Genomic DNA, 14,823 nt, shown 5'->3' with positions numbered 1-14,823 from the left:
AGCCGACAGACGTAGAGGAATCGACCAACAACGTCAACAATTTCTTCGATCATTTACAATAGATTAATTTCTTCGACTAGCATTCCTGTACCCAGTCTGATGTTAAATATTATGCTCCTTCCAAAGTGGTTCTTGGTAGTTAAGAAACATTTTCATGCACTTAAATTTAAAAATGAGCCAGTTGAGATAACCCACCACCACCTGAACCATTACATGGTTTATTTGTTGTACAGATCCCGATTATATAGCCAATTAACTTAAGAACTAGAGCAGCTTATTCAAATGATGAAATTACAGTCACAAGTGTTTTCTTTTCAAGTCCAAAAAGAAAAAAGTGAACTTACTTCACCATTTAAAATACTTAACTGGATCGTTAAAAAACAAATGATTGACGTTTTCCCAAATGTTTATATAGCCCTTAGAATATTCGTAACAAAACCTATTGCTAATTGTGAAGCTGAAAGATCTTTGTCAGCCCTTAAAAGAATAACAAATATGTAACGATCTTCGATGTTGAATGAAAGATTATCATCTTTAACTCGTTTAGCAATCGAATCCGAATTAATTATTAAGATCGATTGAGTTTAATGATTTGATTGAAGATTTTGTAAAAATGAAATTAAGAAAAAAATGTAGTTTTTTAACAGTCATCCTTAAACAAACACAACATAAATATTATAGAAAACCTTTAAACATGCATACATTTAAAATTATTTACTTTAATTCTTTAATTATTTTTTTTTGTTTATATAATTCATTAATTTTAACAAACACATTTTGACAAACAATGTAAATTTAAAAGCGCTAACAGAAACACAATAACAACACATTTTATAAAACATAACCATTGAAATGTGCTGCCGTCTTCTACAGTATAAAAGGCCTCAGCAAATCAATAGAAGAGGCTTAGTGGTTAACACACAACTTTTCGTTGGAGTAACTATCGTGTTTTATTTTGATTGAATTGAGAATTTGCGCTTTCCCTAGTCATCTTGCTGCAGAAGTAGACAGGCTGAACAATCCTTTGGTCGTCTGGCTCTTCACTGTCATAATCATCGTCACATAAGAGATAAGACTGTAGACAGGCTAAACGCCTCTGACGGTTGCCTGGCTCTGTTATCGCCGCCAGTACAAAATAGGGTTTTCTTTCGTTTCAGTCACGCACATCCACTGCATTCTCACATTTACGCATTTTCACCCACACACCACGCTTCAGTTTAATAATTATAATTTATAATGAATACTTACTCATTTAATCTAATAAATCCTAATTACTACATAATTTGTTACTTTTAATTTTTAGAGTTTTGAATAATCAAAAAGAAATAGTCTGACGGTTTTGAGTTCATGGTTTTTAGAATAATTACAAATTGGGTTATGTGGGTTTAATTCTTTTGTGTTTAAGATTTTTTATTTGCGAAAACGTTAAAAAGAGCCCCTGATGATTTTCTTTAATCCGGGCCCGATCTTGAGTGATACTCATCGTTGATATGAGCTCTTCAATAACCACTAATTTTCTGGAAGGGACAAGATAGATATTGCGTAAACATTAAACAACGAGATCGCGTAACAGGTAGTTCTTTCATAATAACATAATTGTTTTATTATTATTATGTGGTGGAGTCAGATATGTTAACTCTCCCCCTAGTCAATAGAAGATTGTCCCAATCTTTCTTGAATTAATATGTTTGCTCTGGTTTCGGTTTTTTCCATGAGCTCAATGATGTCTCGGTTCGTACGTTTCGATTCGAAAACTTGGTAATACTTAAATAATTTGAAAATAGCAAACACTTTTACAATTATAAGAAAATTAATTGATTAACCCCACATTATAGGGTGCTTTTTTACTTCTGTTAAATATGGTTCAATATAATCAATATTTGTGTATTTTAAATCTAGATCAAACGAAGTTATAAATTCAATTATTTTTATTTTAGATGGTTTGCTAAATTTCATGTGTTCAAATATTTTATTTTTTGTATTGATATACATATGTCTTATTATTTATGTTTACATTTTTTTCAAATTGTATTAGGTATATTCCTGATACTTTTTTATTATTAACAATATGTGATCCAGTTATAACAATATTTTCTTCGCTTATTATTTCTGTGGGAATATTTATTTCTTTTATTTTAGTGCAATTAGCTTCTAGTTTATTGAGTACGAGTTATTCTGTCAAAACAATTTGGAGTTTTAATAATAATACAAAAATCATTATTTAATTCTTTTTTACAACTGGTTTCATAGAATAACTTATTATATTTAATCAATTCTTTTGGTATAATTAACCGTCCACCTTTTACATTATTACTCCTTGTTTTATAATGATTACATAAAGCAAATACCTTTGGATATTTTATATATAAAATAATGATTTCATTTTGTTGAACAACTTGAAATTCGGATGCATCTAATACATCTGTTTTAGATACCTTTAATTTTTCCTTTTTCATTATGTTTTCTATTTCACCCAAATTCAAGATTAAGGTATTTAAAATATTAACTTTACTTAGATTAATTGTATTTATTATTTCTCTTAATTCTACTATAATGTATTTGACAATTCTCATATTTTTATTTTCTTTAGTGTTTGATTCACTTTTAAGTTTTGTCATTTGATTGAACAATTGTATATTAATGGCTGATTGTCTGTTATTAGAACCGATTAGCTCTTGTAGTTTGAATTCTATTCGTCATGGTCTGGACTACCCGATATCCACTTCCACAGGGTTCCTATTTCGTTTATCCCTCTACGTTCCCTATTTCTTATTAATAATTGACTCAGTAATTTTGGTCGCCGTTTATAAATACTGTTTAATTTCGTTAGACGGTTTCTTATCTATGGATATGTCACTTAAAATCTCTGTGTATGACTTTATATTAATGACATGAAAAAGTTCGCTGGTGTCTTCGTAAATTGCAGCTGTTTTACCTTCTACTAATATGTATTCGTCATCCGAATATTCCGTTATTTGATATCCCATTGTCGTGGAAGATTATTAGCATCATCATCATCTGTAAGGTTAATTTCTTATGTTATCTTTATGAATTCGTCTATTGTTTGTGTCTATAACGATATTTCCTGAATCCTCTCTAACTTTCTTTTTAACATACATAATATGTATTATATTATAATGGTTTATTTTTATTTGTTATATTATAATGGTTTATTTTTACTTCTTCTCTGACCTGTATCAACAAAAATTGTTTCACCTTCTTTATATACTTTACTTTTCCTATGCTTATTAAAATATCTTATCATTTTTTGTTGGTGTGAATGGATTCTATCCTTAGTTTCTACGTCACTAATATAATTGTGAAATATGTCTGTCGGTCGTTTTTCAGTCACTGTGTGGATTGTTTCATTATATTATTTTGTGGCTAAAAACGTTGATTCTTTAACTATCCGTATGAGTTCTGTAAGTGTTGAATAGATTCTTTCTATTGTTCCATTACTTTTAGAGTGTGAGGGTGGTGTTGTTTTATGATTGATATTTAAAAGATTATAAGCACATTGTGCAGAAGGTGAGCAAAACGCTTTCTCGTTATCAGTTAGTAGGGTTTTTACGTTACCGAATACTGGTAATATTTCTATCATTCTATCTTTCGCTTCTATTTTAGAATTTAGCTGAGTAGTTATCAAATATTTAGAGAATGGGGAGAATTGTGAGAAAAGATGCATTGTTACAATAATATACATATGTCTGCGGGTACGCGCTCTCCTCCTTCTTCGGGAATTGGTTGCTTATTGGGGTGTCTGTCATATTTGTTTTTCTTGCAGATCTCGCATGTGGCATTTATTCTAAGAATTTTCTTAAATGCATTCGGCCAAAAATATTTGTTAACAATTTGTTTGTATACTTCCTTAGCTTGTATATGAGCTCTATTATGTTCAACTGTAAATATTTCTAATTGTTCTTCTTGCCCTGTAGTGTCCTCTACTGTCTGTTTGCAAAATATAAATTTTACCATTGGAAATTCATTTAAAAGTTCATTTTTTATTTTAAAGAATGTCTCTTCAGTACTATATACACCTACAGTTAGACCTTTCTTTGTTACATGTTTGATTTTTTCTAAAACCTCGGAATCTTTAAATAAAATGGTATGTCTCCAATAATTTAGATGGATTTCTTTTAAAATAATATTATTATTTAGGGCTTCGTTCATAATAAATTATGCTTTATAACTATTAATCCTTTGATTAACATCTTGTATGGGGTTAGTATCTGCACTATGTATCATTGCATTATTTGATTGCATATCGTAGCTCATCATGTTTTGTTCTTGCCTACTAAGAGCATCGGCTACAACATTTTCCTTTCTTGGCTTATAAATAATTACAGGGGCGTATTCTTCTATGAATGCGTTCTCTCTTTTGATCTTCGCTTTAGGATTCTTATCTTAGTTCCTTAAAAATTTACGGTAGTAGCCGGATAGTCCTAAGATTGATTTAAGTTGACGTAAAGTCGTGGGTTGGGGAAATTCTTCGATACATTTTGTCTTTATTGGATCCATTTTAATACAATTTGAGGATACTATGTATCCCAAAAATTCTACTTCTGTCCCAAAATATTTTGATTTTTCGCTAGAGATGCGCATATTCGCAACACTTAAGGCTTTGATTATTTCTTCAATGTGTGCTAAGTGATCTTCTTCACTTTCTGAAAAAATGATTAAATCATCGATGTAAACGTGGCAAAATTTTCCGCGTTTTTCAACCCAAATGGCATTCGTAGGAATTCATACTTGCCATTATTAACACTAAATGTGGTTTTTCCCCTATCACTTTCTTTCATTCGGATTTGATGGAATCCACTTTGTATGTCCAAGGTTGTGAAAAACCTTGCCTTTCCTAAATTTACTAAAATAACTGATGTATCGGCCATTGTATATTTTTGAGTCTTAGTAAAAGAATTCAATTTTTTTTAATCTATTACCATTCTATGCTTCTTTGAGCCATCTTCATCGATTCCTTATTTATTAACAACCCATACAGGAGAGTTATATGCGCTCCTACTAGGTTGTATAATCTTGTTTGCAATGAGATATTCTATTTCCTTATTCACAAAGCTTCCTACAGATTGTGGATAAGCGTAACCCTTTGTCCATATTGCAAAGTCATTTGTAGTATCTATGCTACATTTTATGCTCGTATTATAGGGCAAAAAGTTTGGGTTTTCCGTAAACACTCCTTGATATTTCCTTAAAATTTCTTTGTGTCTTCCTTTATTTTTATCGTTTTCTAACATAATCTCTAAATTATTTATCAATTGATCATTAAATACTAAAGGTACTATGCCCTGATCATATTCTAATGTGGAGTCTCTAATATTTATGTTACCTTTTACTTTGCGCAAAAGTTTAATACCAATTATTGCATCGTAATCTATTAGCTTGTTTAATTCAAGAAATTTTCTTTGACTCCCCTAAAATGTTTATTTTTTGATATTTTTTTATAATGGTGGTTCCATGAACACTTTTAACTTGCGAAGGGATGTCTAATAATTTACTAGCAAATAGTCCAGGTTTTACATAACTATGTGTGACACCTGTATCTATTAAAATGTTGACTACTCTACCTGACTTACTATCCGTTCTTTTAATATATGGTAAGTCGTGCCTTAATCTAAAAAATTGTGACTTTCACTTAAATTATTCAAGCGAGGCATTTTAATCACGCCTACTTGACCACTGTTTGGTCGATCTCTCTTGAACGGATTATTGTTATCCCGATTCGCGTTATTGAACTGGTTGTTTGTGTTTCTTAAATTGTTATTAACGTTCGAATTTTGCCATTGTGGCCTATTATGTTGGTTTTGCCGTTGAGACACAAAATTCCAACTCGCCATATCCATCCTTGGTTGATATCGGTGATTTTGATTAAAATTATTTTGAGGAATATAATTTGATCTGTAGTTAGGTTGTTGGGGTATAGGTCTATGAATATTATGTCTATAAGTTGACCTTTCAGTGAGATTTCTAACACGATTCTCGTTTGTTTCAATTTCTTGTGCCCTAGCAACAGCGATTGGAAGGTTTCCGGGTTAAGGGAAAAAACTATGTTACTGGTTGGTTGGTTTAACCCTGTAACAAAAACTCGTAGCGCATGTTGTCGTGCTCTGTCTGTTAAACACTCAGTTACAGCGGTTCTAGGACTGTAAGTCATAATAGTCTTATTTATAAGTAAAGTCATCACCTTAGTCACCTCATCGTAGAATTCCTGCAAAGATTTTTTATCTTGTCGCATTCCACTTAACTCTGTTTCTAACTGTGTATCGGGGTCTTTTCGCTGTAGGTCAAGTCAAGGCGTCCTATAATTCCGTCAACATTTAAAGGTGTCCCGTGAATTGTCAAAACGTCATTTGCTTTGCCTACTTTTTTATTCCTAACTATATTTACTACGGAAGAATATCTAGTGCCACCCTTACATGCGTCATAAACTTTCATTGCATTTGTCAATGCCGTACGCCATGAGACGTAATTATGCCCATCAAACTGAGGTATGCATTTGGCTACTTCTAACCCTTCTCCCCCTAGAATTGTAGGATCTATAGTCACGTCCTTATATGGTTCAATATTATCGTGGGGGCATAAAGTGGATAATTGCCTTGTAAGAAGGTCAATTTCTCTTCTTAATCCAGCTGTGGATTCTGCTATTAGATTGCCTACAATCGCTGACATTTGATCTGCTGTCATAGCCATCTTAACACTTTAGTAGTAAGTTTATATAACTTTTAATTTAACAAAGTAATATAATATTATTATGTTTTTTTAGCAGAAAGTCTTAAGGTTATGGCAGTAAGCCATCTACCAGATTGACATTTTTTTGTATTGATAAACATTATTAATTATTCAAATAAGTAATTTGAATCAAAATTAATGCAATTAAAATAAACTTTAAGTTAACATGTATTTTATTACTAAAAATCTCCTTCTCTTATTCGATTTCTATATTCCAAAGCACTTTTAGTATACCTATAAACTGGTTCCCATCCTCTCTCAACATTCAAAATACTCATTATATCGTCTTTTGGTATAGTATTTACTCCAAAATAGATCCTTCGAATTTCATTAAGCATCGGACACACAGAAATGAAATGAAAAATATCCTCTCTCTCAGCGCGGTTGCAGATATCACATAACATTGGTAGTTCGGGTCGATGTGGTACGTAATTTAGTCTGATTAGTTCACCTCTTAACATAAAGATTGTTCTTATCATCTCAGTTTTATTCTTATCCAGAAAGTAAGTGTTTTCTTGAAGATCATATTTAACATTACTGTAGTACATTCTGTGTTGGGAAGACTGTGCCTCATTCTTGTATTTGTTGTATAGATATTTTCCAGCTTTTTCCAGAATGTGTTCAAATTTCAGCCTCAGTGAAGAGGCCCCCTCACAACGGTCAAAAATTATGTCATATCCATAGCAATCAGCAAGTTCTTGCCACTCCTGAATGCAGTGTGAGTTATTGGTTATCATGTGCTTTAGAATGATCTTTGGTAAGCGGTGCTCTTCCATTTCCATCATTTTAGGTACATATTTGAAGTGTAACCTCAACGTTACTAAGATAAGGGGTGGGCAACCTGTCTCCAGATGAATCATGTAGTTAGGGGTGCTATTAGGTAATCCAAAAATTCGTTTCATACAGTAACGTTGGAATTTTTCTACTGGCTCAAAATAGCTATGTCCCCAAATTTGTGCAGCATACAAAAGAATCGACTGAGCTGTAGCTTGAATGACTTTTTGCTTAGAGCTATGGGATACAAATTCGTTTTGGATGCAGGGACGCCAGACTGAACTAGTAGCCCATTAAGCTTCTGATAATTTAACTTTAAGGTGTTTTTGTATGTTCAGGTTAGCTGTTATCAGAACTCCAAGATACTTATATTCTCTTATAACTTCGATAGATTGCCCTTGGATTGATAGATTGACCATTTCTGAATACGAGAATTTTTGTCTTTTCAAGATTCACAGATAAATTCTAGGCTTTACAATACTTTTCAAGTCTGTTGATCATAAGTTGCAAACTTGTAACTGAACTAGCAAGAAAAACAATATCGTCAGCATACATAAGTCCTGGAATCATAGTGCCGTTAACCTCAACTCCACCAACAATATCATCTGTTATATCATTTATAAACAATATGAAACGAAGTGGGCTTAAGATGCAGCCTTGCTTCACACCCATCGTAGTTTCAAAATCATCAGATAAACCTTCTCCATACCATACCGCAACTTTATTATTTGCGTATATAGCTCTTATGATGTTCACAATTTTGCTACTTATACCAATCTTATATAGCTTGTAAAAGAGTGCCTCGCGTGGGACAGAGTCAAAAGCTGATTTGAAGTCACAAATATGGCATAAAGTTTCTTATGTTTTTGTTTGTACATTTGAGCAATATTTATCAAAGTGAAAACTTGATCAACTGTAGAGTAATACTCTCTAAATCCGATTGGAACTCGTGTAAAATGTTATTATTTCTGATCCAGTCTTTAAGTCTCTTGTAAATTAGCAGTAAATAGTTTGCAGGTTGTATTGAGAAATGAAATTCCTCTGTAGTTGGCTGGATTTGTATGGTTTCCTTTTTTATGGAGCGGGAATATTATTGATTTTATAAAGCTTTGTGGGAAGTCTGTGCTTTCGAAAAGTCGATTATACTCTTTTAGAAGGGCTTGTGCGAATTCAGTAGTACAGTTTTTATAGAATTCGAAGGGAATCAAATCTTGTTCTGGGGCTTTGTTGTTCTTGGCATTGTTCAATACTTGAAATATTTTCGATTGTTCGAAGGGTTCATCTAGAAACACATCAACTATTTGAGGCTCTGCATACTGAATATCAAGTGACGTCTGAGCAGTGTTTAAAAGTGTTCTAAAGTGTGTTTTTAGCTCTTGTGCTTGAAGACCAGTTGCGATACTGGTTTTTCTTCCATTCAGAAGTTTGGCTGCTTTCCAAAAGTCGATTGAAGATCTGCAATTGTTTATCTTTAAAATATTTTGTTGTTCATATACTAGTCTTTTTGCATGACTTATTTTTGTGAATTCCTTGTTTGCATTAGCATAAAATGATTTAAATATATCGTAGTTATGCTTTCTAAGTAATTTTAGAAACGTAAATGACTTTCTTCTTGCCATCATGCAATCTTTATCGAACCACTTTTGTTTCTTCGTTTCTTGTTTGTTTGTGCAGTATAAGTTTTGTGAAGATTTCTTGATGACATCTGAAAGTTGGTCGATATTCGGGGAAGCTTCGGTTCGGTAAAGTTTATGAAGCTCAATATTAAAATTGGTGCGGTAGGTATTTGCCATTTTTTGGTTCCAGAAAAGTTTCGGTATTAGACTAAGCTCATTATAATTATTTGAATTTTCATTAAATCCCACTTCAAATTGAACTTCTAACGGCATATGGTCCGAGAACATCTGCTGCCTTATTCGAAAGTCGGAAATAATGTCTTGCCAGTTTCCAGCGACGAAGCAGTAGTCTATATCTGAACATGATGTCCCTCTCAAAAAAGTATATTCGCCTCTAAGATCTCCATAACAACTTCCATTTAGAATTGAGCAATCAAAAGAATCTGTTAATTCCAGTATTTTAATTCCTTTACTGTCGCACAATTCATCTTTCGACTGGCGTTGAGTATTTAAAAGCTCTGTATTCATACCCGACACAAAATTATTCTGAGAAAGCCCTATTCGGCCGTTGAAGTCACCAATAAGCATCAAGTTGGTGGAATCAATATTATTTAGAAGGTCAATAAGTGTATGAAAGTCACGTTGCCAGTAGTTGCAGTTGAGATAGATACGAATTATATAAAAAGTTTGCATTTTTATTACTAGTTTAACAATATATGAATCGTTCTTTTCTTCAAATTCTAATTTTACTCCTCCAAGGTTTTTACGGTATGCTGATAGTTCTCCTCCACTTGCTCTTCCAAAAGTACTTCTTTTAATTCTAGTTACCCATATGAGTTCATAATTCTTAAAAATATTAGTGTATCTATTATGTTCTATATTAAGTAAATGTGTTTCATATAGTAAAAATATGTGGAATTGTTTTAAATAGTTAAAAAATTCAACAATAGCTAATTTATTTTTCATTCCAGCGATATTGTAACTTAAAATTTTTAATTTTTTTTCTTGATTTGTGTAGACGACTAATCCTCAGAAAAAGTGCCCATCTGAACTCCCATTAGCATTTACAGCGGATGTTTTTTGCGATTGTGATGTATTGTTTACTCCTGCCATCCCTGAACTCGAAGCTTGGCCATAGTTTGACAGCTGTTCTGACGTATTGCTAATTTTTATTTCATTCATTAAATGTTCAATAGTATTTTTAACACGTGTTGAGACTTTTCCATAAATTTGGCACAGAATATGAGTTCCATCTTCATGCCCACAGCGCAAACCTTTCAAAGCATCACTTTAGTATAACAACAATTATTTTCTTTTTACAATAGTCTGGAATCACTTTATCTGATTTTTAATCACTTTTATCTTAATTAAAATTTTTTTTAATTCTTATTTATATATGTATATGTTAAAATATAGAATTAATTGTTACTATCCAAGTTTTCGGTTTCTGATGATCCTACTTCCTTTAATCAGTTGGAATCTTTTATTGTTCCGTTTGCCGCACAGGTGTTTTGAATCTGGAGGTCTTTTTGTTGAATTGTTGCTGTGTTTATGTATGTTAATAAGTATGTTACAGAGGTTTCTTTTAACTTGTAAGCTTAAACATTTGTACACTTTTAACACTTTTTTATTTAGGGGATTCTGAAGCTGAAGAATTAATGTTCTTCTTGGATGCTTCTTGTGAAAAAGTTTGTTAACCGGATTGCCACGAATTCACGATTCGCTTTTTATTATATATTTTTTTTAAGAGAAAATTTAAACACTTCTTTTCATTTTAAAAAACTGATTGCCAATAATTAATATTTATACATTAATTTTATTTGCAATATTATCTAATTATTAAACAATTAACACTGTCCCTGCTCGGGCGCCAATTAATTTTAATGATCTCAAAATTTACTTTTTAAAAATGTTTTATTGAATTAAAGTACTTCGAGTTTCGCGGTCGATGGGAGACTGCCGTTAAATCCTTCACTCATTCTCCTTCTTGGTATTATTCATCTTGCAATCAGACTAGGTTGGGTCTTTGTAAGCGTGGGATCCTTATCTTTGTGTAGTGTCAGCGATGTTCGTGTGGTCTTCATGGTGTGGGATGTTTGCTCCTGTTATGCAAGTGTTGCAGTTTATGGGTTCGCGTTATGATAATGATTATTTCATTATATGGTGGAGTCAGATATGTGAACTTAATATTTAAAATAAGAACGTTAGCTACAAGGATTTGTATCATATCGTTTTATTAATAGACGCCGCAAAACAACATTATTTTACGATGTGTCGTGAGCTTTGCCAACAATTTATGGTCGAAATGTATGTATGTGTAGATAAAGATTGCACGACTTCGATAATTGCGATATAATCAAAAGAAGCTCTGTGTGGAAGTATATATTTCTTTGCAAATACTAATGCGAACAACGCTGACGAAATTGGTATCTGTTATCTTATCCATATACAAGAATACATACAAGATGCTATGACTTTCGTAAGTAAATATGGACGACCCTGTCTTTTCATTACTTTTACATGTAATCCAAAATGGCAGGAAATTACATTGTTGATATTAACTGGACAATGCAATACATGGACATGACATTTCAACACGTGTGTTCAAACAAAAATGTAAGTCTTTAATCAGCCTTAATACCAAATTGACAATTGCATGTATTTGGCCCCAAACGTTTTGATTCGGTTCGTCGACAAAATACGAAGACGTCGCCAGTTAGATGTTTGCAGGGATTTCAGATACGTCTACTGATCAACTACTGTTTGACATTGTTACTAAAAAGATGATTCATGGACCGTGTGGAGATCTGAATTGTTCATCAACTTTAATGGTCGACGGAAAATGTACAAAACGTTTTCATTACACAAGTTGATGGATATCCACTATATCGTGGAAGAAGTACCGAAAATGGCAGACAACTTTCATTAAAATTGTCAGTAATGCAGTCATCGCCATTGATAATCGTAGGGTGGTACCATATTCACTTCTACTGAGCAACAAATTTAATGCTCATGTTAATTTTGATTCATTCAGTTCGGTGAAGAGTATTTAATATATTTGGAAGTACATATGTGAATAAAGGAAGTGATATGGTTGTATTTAGAATTGAACATACTAATGTATGCATGTGCATGCTCCTCTGTTAAATCAAAGTGATAAAACTACCAATTACCAAATAGGCCGGTATATTGGTAAGAAAGAAGCTGTCTGGCGTATTTTCGGTTTCCCAATTCATGAATTGAATCCAGCAGTTATCTATTTAGCTGTCCATCTTGAAAACAGCGCTTGATCGTGGTATAAAAATCACCATATGCTGCACTCACAAATTTTGTTGAACTATGAAATCGTGTGGATGCACTAACACTGTTCTCTTCTGAAATGCCATGGTATTTTACATGAGCTCACTCGAAAAAATTTATGCCCCGCAAGCAACGAACACCAGGGCCCTATTTCATAAACATAGACAGGTGACAATTCTACAAATTTGTCACACTTATGTGACAAGTTTTCATTGCACAACGTATTGACAGGTGACATAATTGTCAGTTAAATACAACGACAATTTTGTCGTGACAATTTTGTCGTTGTCAAGGTATGACAATTTTGTCGTGACAAATGACAAATTTGTCACTTTCATATTTTGGCAATATTTTTTAACGTACATATGAAAGTGAATTGATCCGCAGTATTTTTTATTAACAAATTGTGTATGCATGTACATACAAAATTGTGGGATGCTGAAGGTGATGACCGATTTTTAACAAAATATATTCTGCTGTTGGTTTGCAGACGGGGAATTTTTCCTTAAATTGATAATCACTTAATGAAGCGAAATCATTGTTATCCTTTGTCTAAAAACTCGAGGGTGGTGTACCTCGCGTTCGTCGTCACTTTCACTTGAAAACATTATATTAAAATAAAATTGTCACCTTACGACCGAAACTCAATTGCCTGTCACAATTGTCAACTATATACTGACAAAATTGTAATTTGTACCATTTTTTTTGTTTCATAAAAAAATTGTCACTACAAATTTGTCGGGGAATTTGTGACAATTTTAAAAAAAAATCCCTGACATTTCATTGTCATGACAATTTGTTTATGATCCGAAATCTTGACAACTTTGTAAAATTGTCAGGGAATTTTACAAAGTTGTTAATTTTTTTATGGGACCGAATTTATATAATTGTAAGGTTTGTCATTTACAAATTGTTACCTGTCAATATTTATAAAATAGGGCCCAGGTGGTGTATACATAGGAACAGTCAATTCAAGGCAGACTGAGTGCCTTTATCTGCAACTGATGTTGGTTAATATCACCGGATCATTTTCATTTCATGATATACTTAAGGTAGATGGACAACAGTATCCAACGTACAAAGATGCATGCCTTGCTGAGATCTAACGATTTCATTCAATGATGCAATGTACAATGAATTTATACATAGGTGCACATGCATATGTAACACTATGTGTTTTGAATAACTGTACTCTAAAAAGGAATAGTGTGTTGGGCGTTAAGTCATGACCTGTTATTGTAATGAAAGTTTTAAAAATACCTACATACTTTTATTCTGGTTTTTGCTCACCCCTTCAAAAATTTTTTTTTTATAATTATGCATTACTTCTTATGATCTTGAAATAACTTTTTTACATTTCAAAAATTTCAATTTCATTCCTATTTTTCAAAAAAAATAATAGTTCTAATCGTATTATAATCAAACCTAATTTTTAACACCCTTAAATGATAAGAGTATAAATAGAATCATATAACACAATATTGGCTTTTGTTTTTAAAATCAGTTCAAAAGCTATTAAGAAAAGTATAAAACAAAAGTAGAAGCATTTTAATGTAATACGTCCAGATTTATAATACAAATATGCAGGGCCGCCGCCGCTACCATATGTGCGAAATGTGTGGCCAACCGCCTAGGGGCGAAAAATTAAGAGTTCATTCCAACTCAATTTATAGAGCAAGCTCCAGGTCCACGGAATAAAACAATTGTTTTTTCTTACCTTATTCAATGTGTTTACATTACCGTTCACTACGTAGTGCTGACACACAATGTACTAAAAATCTGTTTATTTTGTTCAAGATTACTTATCTAATCGATGAAAACGTAAACAAACAACCTTTACAAAGAAGAAAAGGCAAAAATAAAGTAGAAAAATATGTTTTGTGTCTCTAAGTAAAGTATTCACCAAGGGCTCATAGCTTTATGACCTGCTCTGAAACTGTCAAACCACATATAAACAAATATTTATGAGCGATGATTACGGCAACAAACATTTATGTTTATTATAAAATAAGGGCTAACAAGTAGTTTTTAACTAATTTTAGAATTGAATTGATAAATAACTTAAATGTCAACAGATTCAGCAAAATCAAATGTTGAACACTAGAATAAAGAATAAATAAAATATGTTTTGGTATATTTTCTTCTTGGTTTACAAAGATCCACATTTGATCGATTATATTTGCGAAATGATTATAATGACTAATCGGTCTTATAAATGTTTATTTTAATACGATTAATGCTTTTCAAAATCTGTTTTGGTTTTCTCTTACAACAAATCGCCTTAGAAATCTAAAAAAAATCATAGCAATTTCGAGTTTCTTACTTTGACTGCTACGTGCCGTGATAGCAAGTCCCAATAAATGTAGTGCTGAAATCTGCAATAAAAAAG

The sequence above is a fragment of the Eupeodes corollae genome, chromosome 1 (assembly GCF_945859685.1).
Source record: "Eupeodes corollae chromosome 1, idEupCoro1.1, whole genome shotgun sequence".
In the NCBI taxonomy this organism is placed as follows: domain Eukaryota; kingdom Metazoa; phylum Arthropoda; class Insecta; order Diptera; family Syrphidae; genus Eupeodes; species Eupeodes corollae.
The sequence above is the reverse complement of the archived record's forward strand: the minus strand, read 5'-3'. Positions refer to the sequence as shown.